The sequence below is a fragment of the Nannospalax galili genome, unplaced genomic scaffold, assembly GCF_000622305.1.
Source record: "Nannospalax galili isolate Female #2095 unplaced genomic scaffold, S.galili_v1.0 scaffold1083, whole genome shotgun sequence".
Classification (NCBI taxonomy): Eukaryota; Metazoa; Chordata; class Mammalia; order Rodentia; family Spalacidae; genus Nannospalax; species Nannospalax galili.
The window spans coordinates 1,527,345-1,554,478 of NW_008350331.1; the positions used below are offsets into that span (position 1 = coordinate 1,527,345).

The 27,134-nt window shown below is 44.9% G+C and overlaps 1 protein-coding gene across 4 annotated transcripts in view; it reads left to right on the top strand.

Moving 5' to 3' along the window:
• The window catches only part of E2f3 (E2F transcription factor 3), a 91,756-nt gene that overhangs the window by 17,042 nt on the left and 47,580 nt on the right, over positions 1–27,134 (top strand). The window lies entirely within an intron of this gene.

Genomic DNA, 27,134 nt, shown 5'->3' on the forward strand with positions numbered 1-27,134 from the left:
AGTGGCCAAGAGCTGAAATCTTAATTCTTCCTTAAAAAAAAAAGTTACATTTATTCATTTACTTATTTATATGTCTGTGTAGGTCAGAGGACAACTTGAGGGAATTGGTTCTCTTGACCGTGTGGGCTCTGGGATCAGATTTAAGGTGCCAGGCTTAGTGGCAGGTGCCCTTCCACCCTGAGCCATCTCTGGCCCAAGTCTTGCTTTCAGTTCTTTCATTATATGAATGACAATGTGAAAATACCATCCAGCTGGCTGCCATTTGGAGGAAGGTAGATCTGCAACCTTTGCACTCTAGAGAGGAAAAGGTATATTGCTGCATCCTTGCAGGCTTAGACGTGACATTTATTGCTCTGGAAGATTCTTTTGTGTTAATCAGTGTTCTGAAGGCTGATAGAATGCATGCCCATTAATTTACCTTGAAGTATGACTGCCAAGTGGACGATTACAGATATTAGTGTTATTAGCAGAATTAGCGTCATGGAGTTGAACGATCCTGCTAGCACTGTCCAGCTGTGCTGTCCAGCTGTGCTAGCCTCTGGAGTGGGCCTTGGATGCAGGAGTACTGCAGGCCATCCAAGAAACATATGGACACTCATGTACTGAGGCCCACCTCTGTGGCTCTGACATGAAAACTGGCTTTGTTGCTTTTGTTCATATGGAAAAAACTTCATTTTAGTGTATGATTTTTAATTGTAAAAGAATCAGAAAAACAGTAAATGGAGTGAGAATTTCCCTAGTCCTGTTTCTTTCCCAGTGGAAACCATAAGAGAAGCTTGGTCTGTCCATTTCAGATCCATGAAGAAAGCTTAGAAAACTCATTTATTTCTGGTTTTATTTGTGCTATCTAGTTGTATTTGGAGCAAGATTACTTTTTTTTAATGTGTATGTGTGTATTGCCTGCACGTAGGTAAGTGCACCTTACCTAAGTGTAAGTGTCATGCAATGCCCGAGGAAGACAGAAGAGGCTGTTGGATCCCCTGGAACTGGAGTTACGGACAGTTGTTAGCTGCCATATGGGTGCTGGGATTCGAACCCAGGTCTTCTGCAAGAACAACCAGTGTTCTTAACCACTGAGCCATCTCCACAGCCCCACACAAGTGATTTTAAAACACAAAAGAAATGCAGATTGTGGCTTGCAAGTTTTACTCCACACAGTGTTGGACACATTTCCTTACTGGGGTATATTAGTGTTCATTCTTTAAAAGGCCACACATACCTTTAGTTATTCCCCTTCGATTTCTGTTATTCTAGTCTAGGTGTTGTTATTTTGAGTAGTGCTACATTGGATGGCCACAAATAGCCCTCCATCAACCACTAATGAAGACACATTCGTCACATGCAGCACAAACCATAGTTCTGCTGCTATGAAATTGTGAATTGTGAAATGTGCCATTGGGCAATACACATGTCATTGTGTGACAGTCACCAACTACCCGACAAACCAATGGAGTAAGACAGTCACTGGTGTGGCCTTTGGATACATTCTCTTGACTCGGTCAGTGCGTAAATAGGAATACACCTAAATAATGTCAAAAGGTATGGTAGAGGACTGGGGCAGCAGCTCACTCAGGAAAGTGCTTTCTGCGTGAGGCCCTGAATTCCATCCCCAACACCTACATAAAAAGCCAGGCATAGCGACACGCACTTGTAATCCCAACTCTGGAGAAGTAGAGTCAGAAGGTTCCCTGGGGTTTACTAGCCAGCCAGCCTGGCCTAATTGGTGAGAGACCCTGGTCCCAGTGAGACCTAAGTGGAGAACTCCAGAGGAACGACACCTGTGGTTGACCTCTGGCCTCCACATGCACCCCACAAGGTATAAAATAATTAAAACATTTGTCTTCATTATCACGTATTTTGCATTGTTCCTATTGTTTGAGCCAGATGTGCTTTTATGTGATGGGCTGCACAGGTGTGTTTACACAGCACCACCACCATCCCATCAGGTGCGTGTCAGGACAGCCACCATGTCAGCTCCTTCACAGTCTTTTAGGTCACCAGTGTTGTGCATTTGGTCCATCATTGACCAAAACATCATTGTGTGGCGAATGCCTATATTTTTCATACAAGTGTGTATTTCTGTATGTTGGGTTTGGGAATCACGGGGCATATGGCAGATTTCTTAATCAGAATGTCAAATTATCCTCCAAAATGGCTGAACCAGTTTATATTCCTGCCACCGATGCAATGAGTACCTGATTTCTCTTACCCTCCGGCACTGCATAGTATGAGTTCTTGCAGTGCTGCCAGTGATGGGTGCTAAGTGGTATCTCGTTTTTGTGCCCCTGTGTTATTTTTGCCGTTGCCACCACTGCTGCTGTTCCTACAGTCGTTGAGTTGTGATCAGTAATAATCTTAAGCATGTCATGAAATTCGCCAGTTGAAACTTGGGCATCCCTGTGATGTGGGTATTATTACTGTCCCACAAGTTTTATTTTATTTTCTAAGTTTATTTTTATGTGTATGCATGTATTGCCTGCATGTATGTAAGTGCACCTGTGTCATGCAATGTCCATGAAGGACAGAAGAGGCCATCAGATCCCCTGGAACTGGAGTTACAGATCATTGTTAGCTGCCATGTGGGTGCTGGGATTTGAACCTAGGTCTTCTGCAAGAACAGCCAGTGCTTTTAACCACTGAGTCATCTCTCCAGCCCCTATTTATTTTATTTTGTAATCCTTTGTATGACAGGGAACTATGTGCAGTTGCCCTCAGGCCAGAAGAGAGCATCAGATCCCCCTGGAGCTGGAGTTGCAGGTGGTTGTGAGCTTACATGGGTGTTGAGAACCACACTCTACTAGAGCAGTACCTGCTCTTAACATCGAGCCTTCTCTCCAGCCCTAATTTGTTGGATCGTTAATGAATTGTTGATACTGGGCTTTGTGTGGTGGAGGGGTTTAGAAAATATTTTCTTTCAAGCTTGTCATTTTTCCTTTCGTTTTATCTATGATGTGTTTCTACAGAACTTTTATTTATTTACAATTACAAAATCAAGGGCTTTTTTGTTAGTTGTTTGGGTTTTTGTTTTGGGACTGGATTTCATGTAGCTCAGACTACCCTTGGGCTCACTCTGTTGCTGACCATGAATTCCTGATCCTCCTGCCTGCACCTCCCAAGTGCTGTGTCACCACACCTGGCTCTGTCTTTACATATTCTAAGGTTGGTGGCCCGATTTGAGAATACTTTTCCTAAATCTGAAATTAAAGCTACAGTATCCACTATTTTATTCTCCAAACCTTAGAATTTTATTTCTATCTTTAGCCCCTCTGGAAGTGTCAGACATGCGTGTGCGTGCGTGCGTGTGCGTGTGTACACGTGTGTCAACGCACAGTTTGGGCTTTTTCTGATTGAGTGCCTTGAGTGGTTCAGCTTTTCTGTGTAATCTGAAATGCGACTTTCATTATATTGAATTGTGTGTGGGAGCATGCCTGTGTGTTCTGAGTATGTGTGTGAATGTGTGTTTACAAGCATATGCATCCGTGTTGACATTTTGATCCCTTTATATGGAAATGGAGGTCTGCTTTTAAAACAGTACCTAATGTTATGTTTTGTAATAAATAAGGATGGTCCATCCTCTCATCCTTTTTGTTAAAATTATAGTTTCTGTGACTGTATTTTCCTGTATCTTTGCAGATTGGGGCTTCCTCTCCTGATCCCCTGTTGAATTTAGGGCATTAAAAGCATTAATTACTGCCTTTGCTTACTGGGTATTTTTTATACTTGTAGTGGCAGAGAGCCATTTTTAGGGGTTTTTTCCATCCAATATAGCAGCCCTTGAGGATTGGTACCAGTATCCTAATGGGCTGCTGAGGGAAGGGAGGCTTACTAGCTGAGTCATTTGCTTAAGGCTACATACAGTTCAGGACTTTGGCAGACCAAACTGGAGTTCCAGACCCTCATTCTGCCACCCAGATACTGGGAGCCCCCACAGATGGGGGCCTTGATCATTGGCTGGGATGGATTGTCAGGTATTTGTCCCCAACCTACAAGCCGACCGATAGAGGAGAGGAAGGCACACTGTTTCGTAAAGTAGATGACCCAATGAGATCTCGCCTAAAGATTTACACATCAGGAAAACAAGGGTGGGAAATTTTAGTTTCCCAGCCGTGTGGGTGGTGCATGCCTGGAATCCCAGCACTCAGGAGGGTAAGGTGGGAGGATTGAGAGCTTAAGGCCAGCCTGAGCTACAGAGTGAGAACTCCAAAGGAGGAAAGGCAGGAGAAAAGGTTTTGCCAGGGGAATTCAGATTTAGGACACAAGTCAAGGTGTGGCTTCAATGTAAATTGTGAGAGGCTGAGAAAGGCCTTCTCAGGGGTGTGGTGGCACATGCCTTTAATCTCAGGAGGCAGAGGCACGCAGATCTCTGTGAGTTCCTGGCCAGCTGGGGGTACGGGGAGACCCTGTTGCAAACAGACCGATTATTAATGCTTTGAGTTATCAAACAGAATAGCAGGTTTCCCTACAACATCTTCACATGCAAATATTGGTGTTGTTCATAAGTCCTCCTATCCTGGCTCTGTTTCCTGTGCCCCTTCATCCCAGATTATCCCTATTCTGTCTTCATGTCTTTCTGCCCCATCATCCTCTCCTCCCTTTAGACCTTTTCCTTCCTCCTCAGAGTCCCCCTTGACTTGCGTGTCTATAGACCTGGAATATGAGCAAAGACTTGACATGGGTGTTTCTGAGTCCGGCTCATGTTGCTTAACATGACTTTTTCTTGTGCCAGACACTGTTTAAGACCTCCTGCCCCCTGCTCACTTAAGTAGAGGTAGGTCTGTCTAAGTGTTGTTTAGAAGCCATATCCATGGCTTTCCTGTCTGTGAATTCAATCAATCAAGGATACAGCCCTTTTTAAAAATGCATCTATACTGCACACATGTGGGCTCCTCTGTCAGCAGCCTCTAACCCATGCGGTAGAATAGTGACTGTTTCCTTTGTCTGAAGGAATCCAGAGATGATGAAAGTACACCGGGGGGGGGGGGGGGGGGGGGGGGGGGGGGGGGGGAAGCAAATTCTACCCCATTCTGTTTAGAGGACTGGAGCATCTTTGGATAGTCCTGGAACCTGTTTTCCTTCAGAATGGAGAAATAACTACACAACCAAGGCAATACTGCCCTAGACATTGGGGACAGGACAGCCTGGTCAGAGACGACACACACAACCCTGGGAGTGGTCTCCTTACTCGAAAATTGTATTTATTTTATGTGCATGAATTGATTGTCTGAATGTATGTAAGTGCACCTGTGTCATGCAATACCCGATGAGGTCAGAAGAGGGCATCAGATCCCCTGGAACTGGAATTACAGACAGTTGTTAGCCGCCATGTGGGTGCTGGTAATCAAACCTCGGTCCTCTGCTCTTAACCACTGAGCCATCTCTCCAACCCCAATAGTCTACATTTTTTAAAACAATGTAACATTGGTTAGCTCACTTGATGAGTTAACAGGTCTGTGGTAGGGTCTGAGGTTAGCTCACTTGAGTTAACAGGTCACTGGAGGGGAACATTTAAACCAGGACTTCACTCTTGTGTGTCCAGATAAGGCAGCCTGCCAATGGGGGGTTCATCCAACCTTTTGACCTGGTAACATGAAGTTGTCATCTACAAAGTTGGTACTTGAGAACTACACAATCAAGTTATTAAATTCACACACACCTAAATCACGTTTTAAGTAAGTTTACAATTTTGTGTTGACCAAAAAGCTGTGGGTTACACATTGGAATTTCCCTTGTAGCAGGCAGTAACCTCTGGAGTTGCCTTCTGCTAGCGCTTGGATGAACGGGAATAAAGTGAACCCTCAGGAGGCTTGGAAGTAATCCTATTTATTGGTAGTAGGATATTGATTTTTGTGAATAAAATGGACCCAGAAGCCTATGACCACGAGTCCATTTGAAATTACAATTTAAACTACCTCACAGAAGAGCTGTGTCGAAAACAGAAATGATGAGATGTTTACTTCATCATAATGTAGTTGACAGGAAGAGAGATGGTCAGGGTTGTTGCATATCTGAAGTGCTATGTAAAAAAATTTTACATGTGTGTGCACGTTCATGTGTGTAAGTACAGGTGCTTACATGTCATAGCACACATGCGGGAACCTGAGGGGTGTTGGCCCTCAACCTTCTGCAGTGTTTAAGACAAGGTCTCTTCTGAAAGCTTCTGGACATTCTTCTGTTTCCTCCCATCTTGCTGAAGGGCACTAGGATTATAGATAGACTCCATCAAGTCCAGGTCCAGCTTTACCGGAGTTTGGGAGGTCTGAACTCCAGCCCTCAGGCTTGCACAGCAAAGCACTTTCACCCATGGAGCCATTGCCCCAGCCCCATATCCAAAGTCCTTTAATGTACCTTTTGCCAACAATTCCCTGGTGTATGTGTAGGCCATTCAATCTCAGAGGCATTTATAAAGTTAAAGTATTACGTTGTTCACTTACTTAACAGTCCATATTAGGTCATGTTGTCTGATATTATAGAAGGCACCAAGGGGCTGGATGTAGCCCAGTAGTAGACCGTCTCGGCATCTGTCATGCACAAGACCCTAGGTTCAGTCCCCAGTGAAAACAAAAATTAAAATTAAAAGAAAGCACCAATCAAAAATGTGTCACTCTCCCTGAATGATGATGCTCTTGACTGTATGACAGCCTAGATGGTTTCCTTATAGACTGAGCAGTAGATGAATGATTGATTATTCTGTTGTTAGCACATTTCTGCAGTTAGCGCTCAAATACACCATCCATTCTCAGGCTCCCCATGGCCGATACCTGCCTGGCTACCAGCTGGGTTCACATTGGCATCACGGCCCAGGGTTGGTCTTCGGGCCTGCATCCATGGTGACCGTTGGTGCCTGTGACCCTGGAGTCCTGACCTGGCCTCAGCCAGCTGGGCCTTCCCCGTCACAGGGCTTGTTCAAACTGCTCCTGTGTGTCGCTGTTTTTCTCAACATTTCTTTAATGATATTTTTCACGTCTCCCTTCTACCCCCATACCCACCCCGGTACAACTTCCCCAGCATTACGGCTTTTTCCATTCCTGACAAGTGATCTGTCCGCTGTAACTGTAGCTAGACTGTGCTGATATCACTTGAAATTAGACCTAGAATCTAAATGTGGCTTTGTGGAAAGATGGGCAAGACATTTTTCTCTTCAGAGAGTCTGGGATATTGGCATTCAAACCCTCCACCAGCAGCATCTTTGCTGTGCTGTTGGGGGAAGGAAATGGAATGCCAGGTCTGGAGATTATTCAGAATTAAAGTTCTACATGAAGCATAGTGCTGGATTTTTTTTTTTTTTTTTTTTTGCATCTGTGATAAAGTAGAGGAATGTCCCCCACCACTGCTGTCTGCCTCCCCAGACATAGTGAACTGACTTCAACCTGGTTGCATTTCTTATTCAATAGGGAATCTCAAACCCTCCCTGTGCCCTCTCCTCCAGGCACTTCTCCCCCAACACAGCTTTGTAACCCGAAGATTAGATGTATTACCCATGCTCCACTGACTGACTTATCCAAACACTTTGTATCTGGCTCTGTTTCTCCTCAAAGTTCAAACCAGTAATTTGGTCCTGAAAATATTTTTACACAGTGCAAGTCCATGACATGTGTGACTCAGTTTGTGCTGTAGCAAGCATGAGTACACAGCCATTATTCAGATGATGAGCCGACAGTGGGAGGCTGTTTGGGGAAGAAGGGTCTGCAGGATTAAGAGCAGTATGAGGTTTGCTGTGTAGTGAGACTTGGGACGTGGGATGCAAGTCATAGCTTGCAGGATCAGTCTGTTCACCTGTGGGCTCCATGTTCTCTGTGGGATCGAATCTTTAAGGCTCCGTCTCAGACCTGCTATGACTTTGTCTGCAAAGCCACAGGGAGTCACTGCTGTTTTTCTGCTAAAGGTGGTGGCTATATCCTGCTGCTGAGTTCTAGAGCCTGCCTTCCAGAAATTCATTGAACTCCTCCCTTCGTAGAATGATGCTGTGAGGCTCTGACATCTACTTCCAAGTTTAAGATGAGGAAGCGAATGAACATCAGAAGCAGATTCTCACCCCATCCCCAAAGTGAAGGTTAAAAGCTGGGACTTCGGGAGTTGCTGAGGTTTAAGATCTCATGAACTGGGACGAGCTGTTTCATTTTTCTGTAACATGGGGCAATTAATGGCCTATCTGCTCACATGAAAGGGGGTGAACTGAGCAGGAAGCCATGTGTGGATCAAGGATCAACAAAGGGCTGGGAGTGTGGCTCAGTAAAGCACTTGCGTGGCAAGCATGAGGGTTCAGGTTTGACCCCCAGAACCCACGTGAAAAGTCAGGTATGGTTGTGTACATTTATAACCACCGCTGGTGGGTACAGACTAGAGGATCCCGAAGCTTAGCAAGCTCCGGGCCAATGAGAGACCTTGTCTCAAAGGAGTTAGAAGTTATGACACCTAAAGTGATCCTTTAGCCTCCATAAGCATGTATGCACACACGTGTGCATACACACACATAATAAGAGCCACAGAATTGGCGCTCACTGTGTATGGTGGCAAGCAAGAGACTAGGGCCCAGAACAAGTTCACCACTAATTCCTTCCTAGCATGCAACTTTCTATGTATAAAGGTAGATACACATGCCTCTTTATTTTAAATATTTTGGCCTTTATGGATTTGGTATAAATTTTGAGGTGATTTTTCTTGTTATTCTAAGTGTAGTTGTTTGAATAAGAACGTCCCTGACAGGTTCCAAATATTTGGGCATTTTGTCCCCAGTTGGTGGTGCTGTTCTGGGAGGTGTTACAAGGTGTGGCCTTGCTGGAGGAAGTGCGTGACTGGGGGTGGACTTTGAGAGTTTTCTTGAAGTCCTTAAGCCTCTGTTTCCTGTGCCTGCTTGAAGATGTGATCCCCAAGCTTTCTGCCCCCACTACCTCCTGCCGCCATGCCTCCCTGCCATGACAAACTCTAATCCCTCTGGAACCTACGCTCAAATAAACTCTTCTTCTATAAGTTGCTTGGGTTAGTTTTCATCACAGCAACAGAAAAGTAACTGATACACTGAGCTACCCTGCAATGATATTTTCTAAAATCCTAGGAACTTGATTTGATTGCTAAGGCCCGTGTAAGCTAACAAGCCCCCCTCCTCCCCAGACCATTGGCTCTCAACTGGGGATGGTTTTGCTTCCCAGGTGAATTGACAATGTCTAGAGACATTTCGGGTTGTTGTAACTGAGTGTACAAGGTGTTACTGGCAGCAAACAGTGGACTGCAGGAATGTAGTCATCGTCTACAACAGGCAGACCAATCCGTCCTTAGAGTAAAGCGTCCCGTCTTAGACACAGTTTCACCTCCTTCACTGGTATTTACCTTGGTCAGCCTCAGCCCTAAAATATTAAATGAGATATTCCAGAAATAAGCACTCCATCAGTTAAATTGTACACTGTAATATCCATCAGGCTGTTTTCATCCGTCATCCAGTGTGTACACGCGGTATGTGCTACCCGTGTACACTGAGTAGCCAAGCCACTTATCAGATTGACTGGGTTTCACACTTTGTGTTCAAGAGACCTTTGACTTACTGACAGCCTCAAAGCACAAAGGTGGTAATGCTGGCAATTCAGATTTACCTGAGAGAAGCTGTGAGGTGCGCCCTTCATGTGAAAAGGTGAGTTCTCAACTTAGGAATTGTGTACTGAGGTTGCTAAGGTCTACAGTAAGAGCAGGTCTTACCTGTGAGATGCTGAACGAGGGAATCTGCTAGCTTTGCTGTCACATCAGACTGAAAAGTTAGGGCCACAGTGATGATGGTGCTCAGATCAGATGGAAATGGCATTAGATTTGTGAGTGGGACACAGGAACAGAAACTGTGTTCTGACTGACGATGTGTCCTGTCAGAAAGTATTCGCATGGACGACATCCCTTGAAAGAAGGAAGGGATGGTTGTGCGGATTTAGAGAGGAAGAGAGAATTAGTGTGTTTTATTATGATCTAACATGTTTGTGTGTTCCTGTGTGTGTGCGCACTCACAAGTATGGAGGCTAGATAGAGGTCGAGGTCTGGTGTCTTCCTGGGTCCTCCCTCCCGCCTCCGGGATTACAAGTGTCTGCCACCACACCCAGCCTTCTGTCAGTTTATCATGATGTTGTACTTCACAGAGTGTTAAGTTACAAATCTCAGGTAATGATTTGCCCTAAGGAAGGAAATAATTTCTGAAAGTGGTTTAGAAAATGTGTTTCATAGTTCTTTGTCTTACACTGTGGCCCAAATAAACTGCTGGTACACAACTATTCATGAAAAGGTGTGAGCAGTCCTGTGCCTGCACCAGAAAAGGCAGAGAAACAGTTTCACTAAAGTCTAGTTTGGTAAATCTGAATTTACGGGGTTTACTTAAAGGGGCGCGAATACGCGAGTTACTTACAGGAGTGCCGACAGCTGCATTACCCAAAAGCCCAGCCCAGCATGGGTGACAGCTCACAGTAACTGCAGTCCTGGAATTGCCTATACAGTTTGCAGGCAGTTCCATCTTCCCCTGCAGTCCTTTATAGCCTACATAACTCAGAGCGGACCTCCTGAGTCTTCATTATAACTTTTTTTTTTTTTTGAGTTTCATAAGCCCCCCGCCCCAACTTCTCAAGGGACTGTTTGAATTCAGAGGACATTGCTTCCCAACACCTGGAGTTAGTCATCCCCTGTGTGACAATCAGGGTACCATGTTTGACTTACACCTTCATCCCAAAGAGGATGCTAGCTGGATAGGAGAGAATTCTTTTCATGGCCAACTTCCAGAGATTGCCTAGAGCTTCGATGAGGTGATGAATGAGACAGAATGTAAGCGCTTTATGTTGTTGATGAATATTAGAATTTACTTTAGCTTCAGGACCAGTTCACAAGTAGAAAAGGTTGATGACAACAGATTTGCTTTGGAAAATAGCCAAAAAAGAAAACAGAGAAACCTCTGAAAGACAGTTCATAGAAGTCTGCTGAAAATGAGTATGTAAAGACAATGTTCTTCACGACCCATCCTCACTGTCTAAGGACACCCAGAATCTTTATGTTTGTTTCAAATGTATAAAACAAACCCATTGCAGGGTACTGGAGCTGGGCAGGTGACTGGGTACAGCACTTGTGCACACATAGAGACCTGAGTTCCAATCCCTAGAACTCAGGAAAAACGGGATATGGGGGCATGCATCTGTTGTCCCAACACTTGGGGGTTGAGACAGGTGGATCTTAGGGCTCAGTGGCCAGCTAGTCTCTCTAGGTTTAATGAGAGACCCTGGATACCCAGAAGGCAGAGGCAGGTGGGTGTCTGTGAGTTCCCAGCCAGCCAGGGCTGCATAGTGAGACCTTGTCTCAAGAAGAATAAAAATGTTTAAAAATGATGTGAACAGCTAGCAAGATGGTTTCAGTGTATAAAGGGACTTCTGCAAAGCCTGGCCACCTGAGTTCAATCCCTGGGACCCACACGGTGGAAAGAGAACTAACTCTTGCATGTTGTCCTCTGACCTTACATACACCATGGTACACAGAGAATGAATGAATGAAGTGGAGAGCTGTTGAGGAAGACACCTGACGCCAACCTCTGGCCTCCACGTACACAAACGTCCGCCAAGAAGCTTGCTGGCTTCTGCTTTGCCTCTACACCATGATCTAACCACACGTTCCGTCTGGTTCCATGCCATGTTCCTGTAGTCCACAGGAACTTCCAGCCAGTGTCACAAGCTGGAAGGCTCCCACATCGGGAGCACATGGTGCTCATTGCCTAGTGCTCCCTTCAGTTAGCTATCATGTGGGTGCTGGGATTTGAACCTGGGTCTTCTACAGGAACAGCCAGTGCTCTTAACCACTGAGCCATCTCTCCAGCCCCCAGGAACAAAGACTTTTACACACATCTGAGGAAGGGGGTCCACAATACAGAAGTGTTTTAAGGAAGGAATATCCAGCAGCACTGTGGGACAAGACGAGGGGCCAGGAAAGAAAGCATGACTTAAAGTGAGAAGGTCCGTTCCCAACATTCCTTCCTCCTGCCTCCAGCCTTTGTACTAGCTGGTCCCCCTTCCCAGAGCAGCTTCACCCCACATCTTCCCCCTGCAACCTTGCCACCTTGTTATCACTGGCAGAATTGTGTTCGGGGAGTCCTTACTCTGTTCCGTTTGTCTTATTGACATTCACCATCAGAAGTTAGAATCTTACTAACGGATACCTGCTTGGTGCTCCGTGAGTGTTTGCTAAATGAATGAAGAACTTGGAATAGGCTCCCTGGAGAGGTGGGTTAGCTGGAATATGGGGGTTTGGATTACTTGAAGCTGGTTTTACCTCCTAATGATTTTTTTTTTTTATTGTATCATCCATTAACTCCATTAATATATTTGCTGTCTGTTTACTATCCACTGCTGATCTGGTCTCGGGAATCAGAAATGAATCAGAACTTGTCACCTGCCTCATTTTGGCCTGCAGTTGGGAGCCTGGCTTCTGCAGGATTGTCAGGTAGTAAGGGACAGACCTAGGAGGGGCTGTGTTGTGTCTGCATCTTTTAGATCGTTTGCCAAATGAAGTAAAAATTCACTTTTGGAAACAAAACAGTAAGTAGAGACTAGAGAAAAAAACAGATGCTCTAAAAGATCATTATTTACTGGGTATTAATATGATATTTTAACTATTTCCTATTAAATTATGACATAAAAATTTAAAAATTCGATTCAGAGCTTAAGGAGATCATAGGCCAGTTCCAGAGTCCAAGTTTTTAGTATATATCCTTGGTCAGAATTCTAGATAGTATTTTTTGTTTGTTTGTTTTATTTGTTGAGATTGGTTCTGTCGTTGTAGCCCTGGGTGACTGGCCTGGAATTCATGTGAAAAACCAGAGTGTCCTCAGACATGCAGTAATCCTCCTGACTCAGCTTCCTGACTGCAGGGATTATAGGTCTGTGCCACCGTTCTGGCCATGTAGATACCACTTTGTATGTGTTTTCACTACTCTGTCATTGAAATTTAGCCCGCCCTTCCATTGTGAATGTAAGTGATAAACCACAGTAGAACTAATGGAATGTGGGACTTCCTCACCTGTGCAGCCTGTTTTCAGATCACATTTCATGCACTGCAGCTGTCTTGAAATATTATTGCATCTCCTCGTCATGAAGTTTTTATTTTTATTTTATGTGTATGAGTGTTTTGCCAGCATGTATGTAAGTGTACCATGTGCCCGCAGTGCCCACAGAGGCCAGAAGAGGGCACTGGATCCCCTGGAATTGAAGTTTCACACAGTTCTTAGCCACTTTATGGGTGCTGGGATTCAAACCCGGGTCCTCTGCAAGAGTAGTCAGTGCTCTTTTAACCAGAGTCATCTCTCCAGCCCCCCTCATCAGGATTTTAAACTACCAGAATTGTTTTCACCTCCTAACTGGATCTTTCATACCAACAGGCATGTTGCTGTTTCATACATATCTTTTTACTATTTTGTGTTTTCAACACAGTGTTTCTTTTGTGGTTATATGTGTTTTATTTTCAGTATGTAAAAACATTAGACTGAGGAGATGCTTGTAGCCTTTGCTAACTAGCCTAAAGGGAGAGGGCTGGAGGGCAGCTTTGTCGGTACAGTGATGGCCCAGCATTCAGGAAGCTCTGGGTTCAGCTCCCAGCACTGGGTAAACCACATACAGGAGTGCATACCTTGGGATCCCAGGGAGGGAAGCTGGGGGGATCAGAAGTTCAAGACCAGCCTGGGATACGAGACCCTACCTGGGGTGGGACTGTAAAAAGAGTGGCCTTGGTACCTCATTTTAAAATGGATTAGTAAAGTTGGCTCTAGGAAATGTAGACAACTCACTGCCTTGGGCTTCTTTCTCCCTTTGGAGCCCCTCCCCCATTTATGTCCATTTGGGGGCAGATCCTAACTCTAGAGTGGAAATGGCATTGCTATTCAGCTTATCGGGACTGGAAGAGGATATCCGAGCATTGGTGATTGAGCAGAAAGATCTTAGGACAGCTGGTCAAAACAAGCTTGTCCTGCCTGTAGGAGGGACAGCTTTCCAGATGATCTTTTGGTTAAGACCTTAATTAAAAACAGCCTTGGTTCACTTGTGGCAAGAATTTATTAAAGGAAAATAGCTGAACAAATCCACATTGTATTCTCGAAAAGAAAAAAGAAACAAGGGCCCTTTAGGGAGTAAAGGCTTGAATTTGGGTGAACTGAACACAAAGAGCCAGGACACGGTAGACTGGTTACTTCACAGTTTGTGATGCATGTAATTAGGTGGCGGATTGATCTCTAGATCTAAGAATCTGAACTTGAAGACACTGTGGTTTGTGACTTAATTAGAAACCATGGTGTCATGGTGCTGGAAAGATAGGCATTACTTAGTTTTCTCCTTTGTGACCTCCGTCTTAGACCCACTAAGCATCTCAGTGGATTTTTCACTATTGCTGAAGAGTCTGGTTTGTTCTGTCTATAAATTATAAAGGAAAACAAATTTCATCCAAAATGCCTCAAGGTGAATAATAAAACTTCACCTTTTATTTTATTTAGACCAGAGGGAGTTTAGTTAGGTAGCTGACCTTTCTTCCTTCACACCCCTTCATTCCCTGCTGTGGGCAACACTGAGCCACATACACATGCATAGAAAGAAAGCTTGATGGAGGAAGGGCATGGGGAACCTAGAGGGTGATCCACAAACCTTGGATCTTGGAGCATGTCACGGCCAGAACCCCTAGCACCAGTTGCGGGTGGGTGTGGCCTTGACTGAGCAAGGTCCTACCAGATTGATTTCTTCTTCCTAGAACTGTTCTTTGAAGTCTTTAAGTGGTAAATCCATTTTACAGAGGGGGAGCATGAGGCCTGGGTTGGTTATGTACTCAAAATCATGTAAAAATTTCAGAGCCAAACCATACTTCTTGTGGAAATTTAAGTATTGCTTGACGTTTAATTTCATAGGGAGACCAGATCACTTAGGAATAATAAAAGGGCAAGAAGATTACCAAACCCATCTATTCATTTTAAAAGAAAAAAGAGAGAAAAGAAAAAGGAAACCATAAACATTACTAAAATTTGCTGATGTGCTGGACAGACATGAGGAGGATACAGGAGGCAGAAATGAGCTCTTTTTAAAAGTTGTAGAACAATGATAATTTTTTACTGTTTTATTACAGCTCTTTTCCTGGCTCTCTGGTCCCTTCTAATAGCCCCTAAGAAAAAGAGAACTTTTCCAAATGAAAAACAATGTTAACTCTTAGCATATTTCTGTAGCAGTTCTAGGTTATTCTCCCTCAGCATTAGATGGCTTTCCACAGTAGTAACTTGGTTTCCCTACCTTAAAAGGGCCAGGCCAGGAGCTGGAGAGCTGGCTCAGTGGTTAAGAAGACTGAATATATTCTTAACATTTAATATCTCAGTATCTTTAATATCTTAGTATCTCAGCAATTAAGAGCACTGCAGAAGACCCTGGTTTGATTCCCAGCACCTACATGGCAGCTAACAACCATCTGTAACTCCAGTTCCAAGGGATCCATCTCCTGACCTCTGGGCATTGCAAAACACAGGTACACTTACATACATGCAGGCAAAACACTTGTATACATATAACTAACTAAATAGATAAATAAATTTTAACTGCCCAACTGGGAGTCCGAGGCAGGCAGAACTTTTGAGGCCAGCCTGATCCACATTGCAAGTGCCAGGCCACCCAGGACTACCTTGTGAGACCCTGTCTCAAAAAAGTTCCGAGCAAGAATAGAATGCATAAGGAGGAAGGAACTAGACACACTGTGGTTTAAGCTATCAAATTACAGGAAAGACAGCAGTTGGGTCCAGTTAGAGTGGGGAGAGCTCCCAGACGTTTCAAAACATCAGGAGTCTGTCTGAGTGGTAGGGAGATGGCTTACTTCATAAGAACACTTGCTATACAAGCATGAGGACCTGAGTTTGAGTCCCCAGCACCCATGTACAAAGCCAGCATGGCCATGGGTATCTGTGAAACCCTAGCATTGAGGGGTAGAAACAGGCAGATCCCACTCTTTCACCAACCTGCCAGCCTAGCAATGCCTAGAGAGACAGTGTCTCAAGGAAAGCAGATAGAGTGATAGGATCCTCCTTTGGCCTCTTCAGGTGGACTGCATGCACAGGAACCCACAAACACACAGATTCAGAAGGCTGGCTATGACATGTTAAAACATCAGCCATCAGCAGCTCCTCCAGCTTTGAGTCATTTGGACACAGTCTGATAGCTTGTGACCAGACAGCACCCACCTCACGAGTACTTTTCATTTTTTGATCCAGAGCAAAGCTGTTAGTCTCAATCTTTCCGAAGGGCATGAGAACTGATAAAGTCTAGTTGAAAATGGAATGAAACAGTGCTGGAAGCAGTAAATAATTGTTTTAAAGAGCAGTCTGTCCTTTAGTGCTGGTAGATTATTCTGCGGAAGTAAAAGCTTTTGAGAAGCCTTTTTTCATTCAGTGAAGGAGTTTCAGCGAAGGAGTTGGGAAGCTTCTAACATCCAGAGAGATTGAAAGCTGAGCCTTTCAAATATGAGTTCACATGAGCAGGAAGAATTGAAGCCACTTTGTTTCATGATCTGCTGGGTGAGGAAGGGATAAGGGACTTTCCTGGCCATTGTCCACTTCTACTGGTTCAGAAATGAGCCCAGGAGAAAAGCCATGCCCGAGACCAGCCAGAACTTCTGTCATCTCCATCCTTCCATGCCATCTGTACCCTCGAGCTCTACTTGGTGGTAAGATTTATTTAACAACATGTGTGACTGAGACTGTTCGTGATGGTGAACAGCACAGATTTTTGCTGGGTAATGTGATAGTTTTTAACTTTGGCCTTCAGTGCGGCTTGATGGAAAAGGGCACTCAACTTGGATGCAAAGACCCAAGTTCAAGTTTCAGTTTTGACATTAGCTTTGCTGAGCAGCTCTGCTTTCTTGGTCCATGAAATAAGAATCCTAACACCCACTTTTCCTTATGCAGTGGTGAAGGGCTTTTTAAGAATTTAAAATGAGTGAGCAGAGAGGTATCAGTCTCATGTCTTTGGTGACAAATTTTGTATACTTGAATTTGCATACACCCCCCCTTGTTTGTGACAGGGTCTCATGTAGCCCAGCCTATCTGTGAACTCTGCAGTGGAGAGGCTGACCTTGACCTTCTGATCCTACTACCTCTAAATGCTGGGATTATAGACTTGCCCCACCATACCCTTCTCTTCCTGTAGTTTATTCAGAGTTTTTTGCCTTTGGAATGTCTGTGTGTTGGGTATTTCTCTTCACATGGGATTTGCCTGTAGCAAATAAACTTAAACCATCCCCTCAGTGCAATTCATTAGTCCCTTGGCATATTTGCAGTTTTTGATTACTGTATTCAGTAGACAAGGCTGCCTCTCGTGAGATCGTGGGACACGTAGAGGAGTGTGAAAATCTATGCTGTGAAAATCCCAGCATGGTCTTTACTAGGAGTGAAGGATTGATGATGGTTCGTGATCATCACCGTCTTAAAACAACTCCTAGGTACATGATGTCGGCTTGCAGAGTGGAAGGGTTTTTCTGTGATTATGACCAATCTGGGTGAGCTGGACAGCAGAGTGAGTTTTTAGGCATGAATTATCTGGTGAAGTTAACCAAATAATTGCCAGCTGTCTTCTTTCTGCCCTGGAGGCCCCAGCCTGAGAGACTGCCGCAGTTCTCACAGGCAAGATCCTGTGTTCAAACAGAAACTGACTTCCTAGTAGAGTGTCTTTTTAAAAATGTTTTTAGATTTTTTTTTTAAATTATGTGTGTATGCCAGGCGTGGTGGTGTGCACCTTTAATCCCAGCCCTCGGGAGGCAGGGGAAGGCAGATCTCTGTGAGATTAAGGCCAGCCTGGTCCACAGAATGACTTCCAGATGGCCTGGTACTAGGGAGACCCTATCCAAAAAAAAAAAAAATACATTTACATGTGGTGGGGGGTGGGGCATGTGTCTAAAGAGGATCCCCTGGAGCTGAGTTACAGGCAGTCGTGACCTGCCTAACATGGATGCTGGGAACCAAGCTCAGGTCCTCTGGAAGAGTAGTATATGCTTTTAACACTGAGCCACTCCTGGTTCTAACCCCCAGGAGTTACAGTGATTCAAAGATTCCCCCCACCCCTTGCCAATATCAGAAGCCATGAGTTTTACTGATTTTTGAGGCTTCCTTTGCTCATACTGAGGAATTGTAGTAAGAGGGAAGTTGATGGTATAAGGTTTTGTGAAACAGTCAAAACTTATCTAAAATTCTGACCAAACATTTCTTTCCTACTAATTTTTCTAACAAAATGGAAACTCCAGCTGTATAAATAATGATTTTTGTTTGAAAATATCTCTTCCCTTGTTTTTAGAACCAGCAAGGGAATTAAATTATAAATAAATCGTTGCAAAGAACGACTTTGTCTCTGTGAAACGGAACACAGGCCATCCTGCTTGTGGCGGATGAAGCCAGCTGCTCTTTGGGGAGGTAGAAGGGGTGGACCCCGAGGTTGATGTTCTTATTATATCTTCACTTATGAATTTACTTGGTCAGTTTTCTCTCAGATCACTTTATTTATTCACAGATACTTTGTCTAAAATGGTATTTTCTGTTTATTTAGTGTATATGTGGCCGGCGGGGGGGATAAGCACGGCCACGTGTGCGCACGTGGAGGCCAGAGGCCAACGTAGATGTTTTCTCTATCACTCTTGAGTTTTGTTTTGCTTTTGTTTTTTTGAGACAAGAGCTCCCTGGAACCCACTATGTAGACCAGGCTGGTTTCTATCGTATAGGAATCTGCCTGCCTCTGCCTCCCAACTGCTGGTATTAAAGGCTGTGCCACACCCCTGGCAGCTCCTGATGTTTTTTGAGACATGGTCTCTTAACCTGGAGTTCACCAATTGGCTACGTGCACCTGGGATACACTCGTCTCTGCCCCCAAATGCTAGGGTGACGGGCCCACACAACGGTGCCCTGCCTTTTAACATGTGTGCTTAGGGTCAAGCACAGGCCACTTGCTTACATCAAGCCCTTAACCCACATCTCCCCAGCTCTAAGGTGAGAATTTCTTTAAAAATTTATTCAAGGGTGTGCTGGATAGCTTTAGTGTCAACTTGACATACCTGGGTTGAGAGAGCCTCAATTGGGGAATTACCTCTATTGGACTGGCCTGTGGCCATGTCTGAGGGACATCTTCTTGATGAGTGATATGGGAGGGCCCAGCCCACTGTGGGTGGTACCACCCCTGGGCAGGTGGGCCTGTGCATCATAAGAAAGCAGGCTGAGCAGGGGCCAGGGCAGCAAGCCAATAAGCAGCATTCCTCCATTGCCTGTGCTCCAGCTCCTGCCTCCAGGTTCCTGCCCTGAGTTTTCCTGCCTTGGGCTCCCGGATGAATTGTGACCCAGGATATGTAAGCTAAATAAACCCTTTCCTCCCCAAGTTAGTAGTGGTCAGAGTATTTTGTCACAGCAATAGAGAACAAACTAGGACAGAGAGACTGAAGACATCACTTAGCAGTTAAGAGCACTGGCTGTGTGGGGGCTGCTCGATGGCACATCAGTTAAGAGCACTGGCTGTTCTTGCAGAAGACCAGGTTCAAATCCTGGCTAACAATCATCCATAACACCAGTTCCAGGGGATCCAGCACCCTCTTCTGTCTTCCATGGGCATTGCATGACATGGGTGCACTTATACACATGCAAGCATGCAAGCATAACACTCAATCATATATAAAATAAAAATTAAAAAAAAAAAAAAAAGAGTACTGGCTGCTCTTCAATTTTCAGCACCCACATGGTGGCTAACAGCCAGTTCCAGAGGAATCTGATGCCCTCTTCTGACCTCCAGGCATTGCACGACATGGGTACACTTACTTACATACATGCAGGCAATACACTCATACATGCAAAATAAAAAATAATAGAGTATTTTTTAAAAAAGAGTTTGTTCAGGGGCTGGAGAGATGGTGCAGCAGTTAAGAGCACTGGCTGCACTTGCAGAGAACCCAGGTTCAATTCCCAGCACCCACATGGCAGCTAACAACTGTCTGTAACTCCCAGTTCCAGGGATCCAACGCCCTCTTCCAATCTCTGCCCCCACTGCACAACACAGAGACACTTACTTACATGTAGGCAATATACTCGTACCCATAAAACAAAAATAATTAATAAAAATTTTTTTTAAAGAGTGTTCAATCATTTTTAACACTGCAGCTCTTTCAATGTTGCTGTCACTGAGTACAAGGTCAGTGGCATGTTCTACTGAACCCATGCATGGGTTTAGCTCAGTTGGTAGAGTGCTTGCCTAGTATATATGAAACTCGGTTCCATCCTTAGCACTGCATAAACTAGGTGTGGCGGCACACACCTGTGATACCAGCACTTAGGTGGTGAGGTGGAAGCAGAATAAGTTCAAAGCCAGCCTGGGCTAAATGGGACCCTGTCTCAAAACAAAAGAGAGAGTTCACATTTCATTTATCTCCCAACCTCATCCTGTTTAAACATGTGATAGAAATGCCTCAGTCTGTGGCCAATGTTGATCCTTTTCTTTTTGTAGGTTTATGTCTTAGGTTTGAACAAGGGCACATCAGCCCAGCCAGGGTATAATACCCAGGACACCACTGTCTCCTGCAGTGAAACCTTCTTGTCAATCATCACACGTTCTCATTGTTATCCATCAAGGAGTCCCACATTTGATAGACAGTTGGCCTCATCACATTTTGAAACCAACTATTCTTCTAGGGAGTCGTTTCTATTATATTCTTCATTCCACACATGCTTAGCCAGTGCACATCTTCAGTGTTACCACCAAAGAACTGATTGCAATTATTTAACACAGTCATTCAGGAAAAAATTGTAGTAACTTAGGTTAGAGGTGTCATTGTCATCTTACACTGAACAAGAATGTTCCAAAGGAAACAAATAGTGATGCCCTTGGTTTTCAGTTTTCATGCTTCAGCACTAGCCTCATCAAGACAGTTGTCATGGCAGAAATGTAGCCAGTTCTCTAAAGAAATGGAAGGGAATATGGCCTGAGTCAGGGAGAGAGAACGAACGACGTGCCAGTGCTTGGCCCCTTTCCTATCTCTCCTGCTTCTTGCTAGGAAGTCAGTGGTTCCTGTAGAAACAGCTGTTTTTCTTACATCTGTAAACTGCCAGAAATTTCCTGTCCATAATCTTTAGTGCTGATAGTTACCCTCTCCAGCTCCTCAGGAATGCCTTCTCTGGGCCAGCACGATGGCTCATTGGGCAAAGGTGCTTGCTGCCAAGACTGATATCTGAGTTCAATCCCTGGTGTGATGGAAGGAGAACCTGCTCCTGCATGTTGTCCTCTGACCTCCATGTGCACACCCACACTTGTACACATACACATCAATCAAATCAATGTGGTTGTAATTTAAGAGTGACTTATTTTCCTTCTGAAGTGGAAGGCACACACTGGAACTAGCTGTGGAATACCAGACTGAGGATCATTAAGCGGAGACTGCTTCCAGACTGATTTGTAACTGCTTTCACCAGGAATAAACTCAGACATCTTGAAGGAGAGATGTACAGATGGTTATGGGAAGGGAAGTGATCGGGAGTGGAGGACGGGAAGGCCCTGCAGCCCAGTGTTCCTTGATGAGAGCACACTTGGGGAACTCTTACTTTGGTTGTTTCGTTGGTAAAATAGAACATTGGGCTTACCATGTATTTTTCATTTGATGCGTGGGTATGTCCCTGTGTGGATATGTGCACTCTGTGTACAGGCATGTGGAGGTCAACATCAGCATCTTTCCTGATTTTTCTCCACCTCCTTTTGAGACAAAATCTCCCTGCTGTAGCCACAGCAGGTCTGGATCTCACCATATAGACCACATTGGCCTCAATCTCACAGAGATCCCCCTGCCTCTGGGTCCCAAGTGCTGGACTTAATGACATGCACCACCACACCCAGCCTTCTACCTCATTTTTTGTGGCAAGATCTCTCACTAATCCCGGAGCTTGCCAATTCTGCTAGGCTGGCTGCCTAGTGAGCTCCAGGCTTCCTCCTGTCTCTGCCTCCCATGCCCTGGGATTTCAGGCACACACCACTGTCCCTAGTTATTACAGGAGTTCTAGGGACTGAACTTGGGTCCTCTTGCTTGCACAGTCACAACTTTACAGGCTGAATCATCTCCCAAGCCTCCAAATTTGCCATTTAGATCGTTTTTAGGCATAGGATTAAATAGCACTAGGTACAAGTACATTGCTGTTTTGGGCAACCATCACTCTTATTTCCAGAATTTCTTCCCAGGTGAGTCAAGTTGACAAAGCTATCCAACACAATAGGTATTTGCTTAAGTAAAGCCATCACTTATTAATATGAGATCACGTAGTTACAAAAAGCACGGGAAATTCCACATACAAAATAATGTTCTGAAACCCCCAGTTTGAGTACTGTTCTTGATAATGTATTCAACACAGTGAATTCTGTGCTTAGGGTACTGGCCAACACATCTCCTGTCACGTTGTCATTGACTAGCTTTTAGAATGGTGGGGTGCTCTCCCAAGTCGATCACAAATTTTTGGAAGGTAACACTTAACACATTAGTGTCTCCGTGGTGTTCTAGACATTTTTTACACACCACATACTTATGATATGACATAGTGTTTTGGATAGGTGTTTTTAACAAGTTTCTTGGTTGAGATACAGTCTCTGAGGTACAGACTGCCCTGAAATTTATTCACTGTGTACCCCAGCCTGGCTTCAAATTCATGGCAGTCCTCTTGTCCCCGCCACACCTTGCACAACAGGTGTGAGCCACTGTGCCTGGCTAACATGCTTATGAAATAAATTTGATTCAAGTCCTTGAAAATTTCGTTTTCAGTGTAGCTACAGAATTGACACCTAGATGGATGGTTTGTTTAATTCTTAGCTTGCTTCTGCAGAAAAGAACATCTAGTATCCACTGCAGTCCCCAGCAAACCCTCCAACACATGAGCTGCCACCTTTTCCAGAAGTCAGGTTGTGGTTCTGTTTCTGCTCTGTGTGTGTGTGCTTCCTGTTAGAAGTGCACCCAGGGGACTGGAGAGATGGCTCAGCGGTTAAGAGCACTGACTGCTCTTGCAGAGGACCCGGGTTCAATTCCCAGCACCCACATGGCGGCTATGAGCCGTCCTTAACTCCAGTTCCAGGGGAATCTGAAGCCCTCTTCTAACCTCTGTGGCACTGCATGACACGGGTACACTTACATACATGCAGGCAATATAATCATACACTTTATTCTAGTTTGTTTCTCCAATCAGGGGAATCTGAAGTCCTCTTCTGATGGTATTGCATGACATGGGTGCAGGCAATATACACTTGTACACATAAAATAATAAAATACTTTTTAAAAAACAAACACAAAGAAGATGTGCACCCAGAAGACAGTGCAGGAAAGCAGCCCCGACCTGGCGATCCTGCACTCGTGTGCTCAGCCTCAAGCAGGACCCTTGGAAATGAAATGTTAACGTCAACATCAATGACAGTAAAGCAGAAAACACATTCTTAATTGTTTGGTGGAAGCCTTTGTTATTAAGTCTTGGAAGTGGTTACAAGTTAATCCAGCAGTCTTGGGAAGTCCTCCTGAGCCATGGCCGGGTGTGGTAGTGTTGGGAGTGGGCCTCTGGGCCTTCGTCTGATGCTGAGTTCTTCAGAGCCATAATCACGCAGATACAACTCTTGTCCATTCATCCCCAGACTCAGCACAGCTCCTGACACATGGTAGGGACTCATGTGTATTTTAGAACTGACCTGCATTGACCTGTACAAATCCTCCTAGTCATATGGACCTCAAGTTCCTTTTCATGGGAGGGGGTGAGGGGGACAGGGACAACACACTGACTTCTTGCACATGAGTCCCTAGTGACCCAGCACCTCACACTTGAAAAGAGTAGTGTTCACCTCATCCTCCTTTCTAAGATCACAAAGGTTTAAAAAAGCTAATCATCTCACTATCTTGGAAAAACCCTCACATAATAAAATGCATGGATGCTCAAGTCTCTTCAATAAGACAGTAACTAGTGTCTGCATGTCCTCCCCATGATTTTGATCATTTTTGGATTATTTATATCTAATGCAGTATAAACTTTTTTGTTGTTTTGAGACAGGGTCTCGCTGTAGTCCCAGCTGGCCTGGAACTCACTTGGTAGACCAGGCTGGCCTCGAACTCACAGAGAGCCGCTTGCCTGTATCTCCAGAGTGCTGACATTAAAGGCGTGCACCACCATACCCAGCTAAACTTATTTTTATTTCTGTGTATGTGTGTGTGACTCTGTGTGTGCCCATGTGTGTGCAAGTACCTGAGGAGGCTTGAAGAGGGTGTTGGATCCCTTGGAGCTGGAGTTACAGGCAGTTGCGACCCACCTGACAGAGGTGCTGGGAACCAAACTCAGTAGAAGAGCAGCAAGTGCTCTTAACCTCTGAACCAGCCTCCAGTCCTATTTTCTCCATTTCTAAGACTTGCATTTTTTTTCATTTGTGTATATGAAGCATAACCTTGGTCTTCACCTGCATTTGTGGGTAAAATAGTGGTATATCTTGCGACCCATGGTTTATAAACCAGGGAGTTTGTCTTTACTCTTGGAAGCAGTGTAGCATGATCATTACAGATTGGGTATTAAAGACATGAATTTGAGGAGACAGAACAGCAGTCTTTATAGATTGGGTACTGAGGAATTCAAGTCTCCACTTGGCTCCTCTAGAGTCCAGAGTGCTCACTATTATACCATGCAACCCACCCCACTTTGCAGCTCCCTAACTGGCGCTAAGTTTCTTCATCTGTGACTCGGGGAGGATGAGATGAAAATCTCCCTGCAGCCTACTTACAGAAGAGCGCCCTATGGAGTAACCATGTTTTCATGAAGTTGTTGCATCAAATGTTGCGGGACTTCTCGTGGAAGGCATTCAGGAGTGCCTACTTGACATGTGTAGGTGTGTGGAACACCACGGGTGAAACTCCAGTTTGGAATCGTTGTTAACCGTGTGAGATAACTGCTTGTGGGCCAGAAACTGGAGGTGAGATTTGTAATCTACTTTCTGTATTGTTGGCAGAATAGACTGCTCCGCATTGAAAGGGGAACTAAGAAGTTCAAAAGCAAATACCAAATACGTGTTTGTGAAATGTGTCTGTTCCATAGCATCTTTGTAAAGGAACACAGCCCCCTGAGACCTAGAGGTTGTCATTGTGTGAATTATCTTTCTTGGTTAATATCAGAATGTGGCAAGTTAAATTAGCAAATTTAACATATCAACTGGATTCTTGTCAGGGAAACATAGGTAGGTTCTCCAAACCTGAGGACTGAAGAATCATGTTGTTCTACTTAATGTCACAGGAGGTGGTGCTCAGCCAGGACCTGATGTCCACAGGATGTGATAGATGTCGGGGTGGGGGAAGGGTAACACTTGTGAAGTTTCTTGCCCAAGGGATAAAAGTGTTGAGCAATACTTGGGGGTGGGGGACTGCGTACATTCACACATACAAGAAAGCCATAGAGCTGGTAAGTCATGCCACTTTGTTTTTAATCAGACAACTTTCCCTGGCCCCTAGGTCGGTACAGGAACATAGTCCTAACTCCCCAGACACTGAGTTCCCTACCTGGGACTCTGAACCTCTAAACCTTAGCAGGTCTCTTGGAGTCTCCTCACAGTGCCATACTGGGTCCCCAGCAACCTTCTGGGTTTCCCTCCCCATCAGTGACAGTGACCTATACTGATGTAGCCTCCGAGGGTCAGGTCCAAGATGAGTTAGAAAATTTACCTTCACATTATGTCATCTGGTGCAGGCATTGCTGTAGAATCAGGAATCTCAGCATCTAAGAGAACAGGCTGTGGAATCTTGTTGCCCATGAGGAGTTTACAACCTATTCATCCATTGAAAACTGTCACCAACAGTGACAGCCATATTTTTTTTTCAGGTTTATTATTTATGTGGGTGTATCTGTACGCATGCACATGTGCGTCCACTCAGGAGCCTGTGGTGGTCAGAAGGTGGTGTTGGATCTCCTAGGGTTGGAGTTACAGGCAGTTGTGCGCCACCCTAAATGGGTACTCAGAACCAGCACCTCCTCTGGGAGAGCAGCAAGCACTCTTAACCTCTGAGCCATCTCTCCAGCCTCTTAATTTATTTTCGCTAGTAGATTGGGTTTTGAAGCATCCAGAGTAAGCCATTAGGGTCTGAATTTTAGGTACCACGACCTTCTTTGATGAGCACATGGAGGCCCAGAGAGGGGAAAGGACACAGAGAACCACAGCAAGAACCAGTCGACACTCTGTCCTTTGGGTCTCTCTGCTGCTCTTCCTGACGCCATGTGGAAGGGATCTTCATAGGTTTAGCCATTCTTTCTGCAGGGGCATCCGAGGTGGTAATGTGCAAAGCTAAGCAGTGAATAGTGAAAGCCAGTCTATAACAGATTTCTTGGCCTGGAGATGCAGCCCTGGTACCTTGTCATCTGGAATTTTATAGAATTTAAAATGGGCATTTTGCTGGGTATAGTGGTGCATACCTGTGATTTCAGTGATTGGGAAGCTGTGGAAGGATTGTAAGTTCTAGGCCAATCTGCTACGATAGCTAGATGGGGAGGGGGCAGTAAAAAAGAAAGGAATTTATTTATGGGGCAGGGTATAATGCAGTGGTAGGACACTTGCCTAGCGAGCACAAGGCCCTGGGTTTGATCCCCAGCACCACCACCACAACAGAAATTTAGGGAACAGCCTCTTGGGACTAGAGAGATGGGTCAGTGCTTAAGAGCACTTGGCTGCTCTTGCACAAGATCTGGATTCAGTTCCCAGCACCAACATGGCAGCCCACAACTATCTGTAACCCCAGTAACAAGGGATCTAACTCTCCTCTGGGTTTTTCAGGTACCAGGCACACACATGGTACATGCTTTTTTTGGAGGGGGGGGGTTCTTTTTGAGACAGGGTCTCCCTGTAACCCCAGCTGTCCTGGAACTCACTATGTAGACCAGTCTGGCCTTGAACTCACCAAGATGTTCCTGCCTCTGCCTCCTGAGTGCTGGGATTAAAGGCGTGCGCCGCCACGCCCAGCTCATGCATGCTTTTTAAAGAAACAAATATACATTTACAAAGAACCAGTCTTCAGGTGGGAAGACACCCCAGAGCTGGTTCCCTAACTTCCTTGTGCACTCCATCTGGTCTGGTAAGCCACTTCCTACAGCACCTAAAGGTATCTGCTTCATT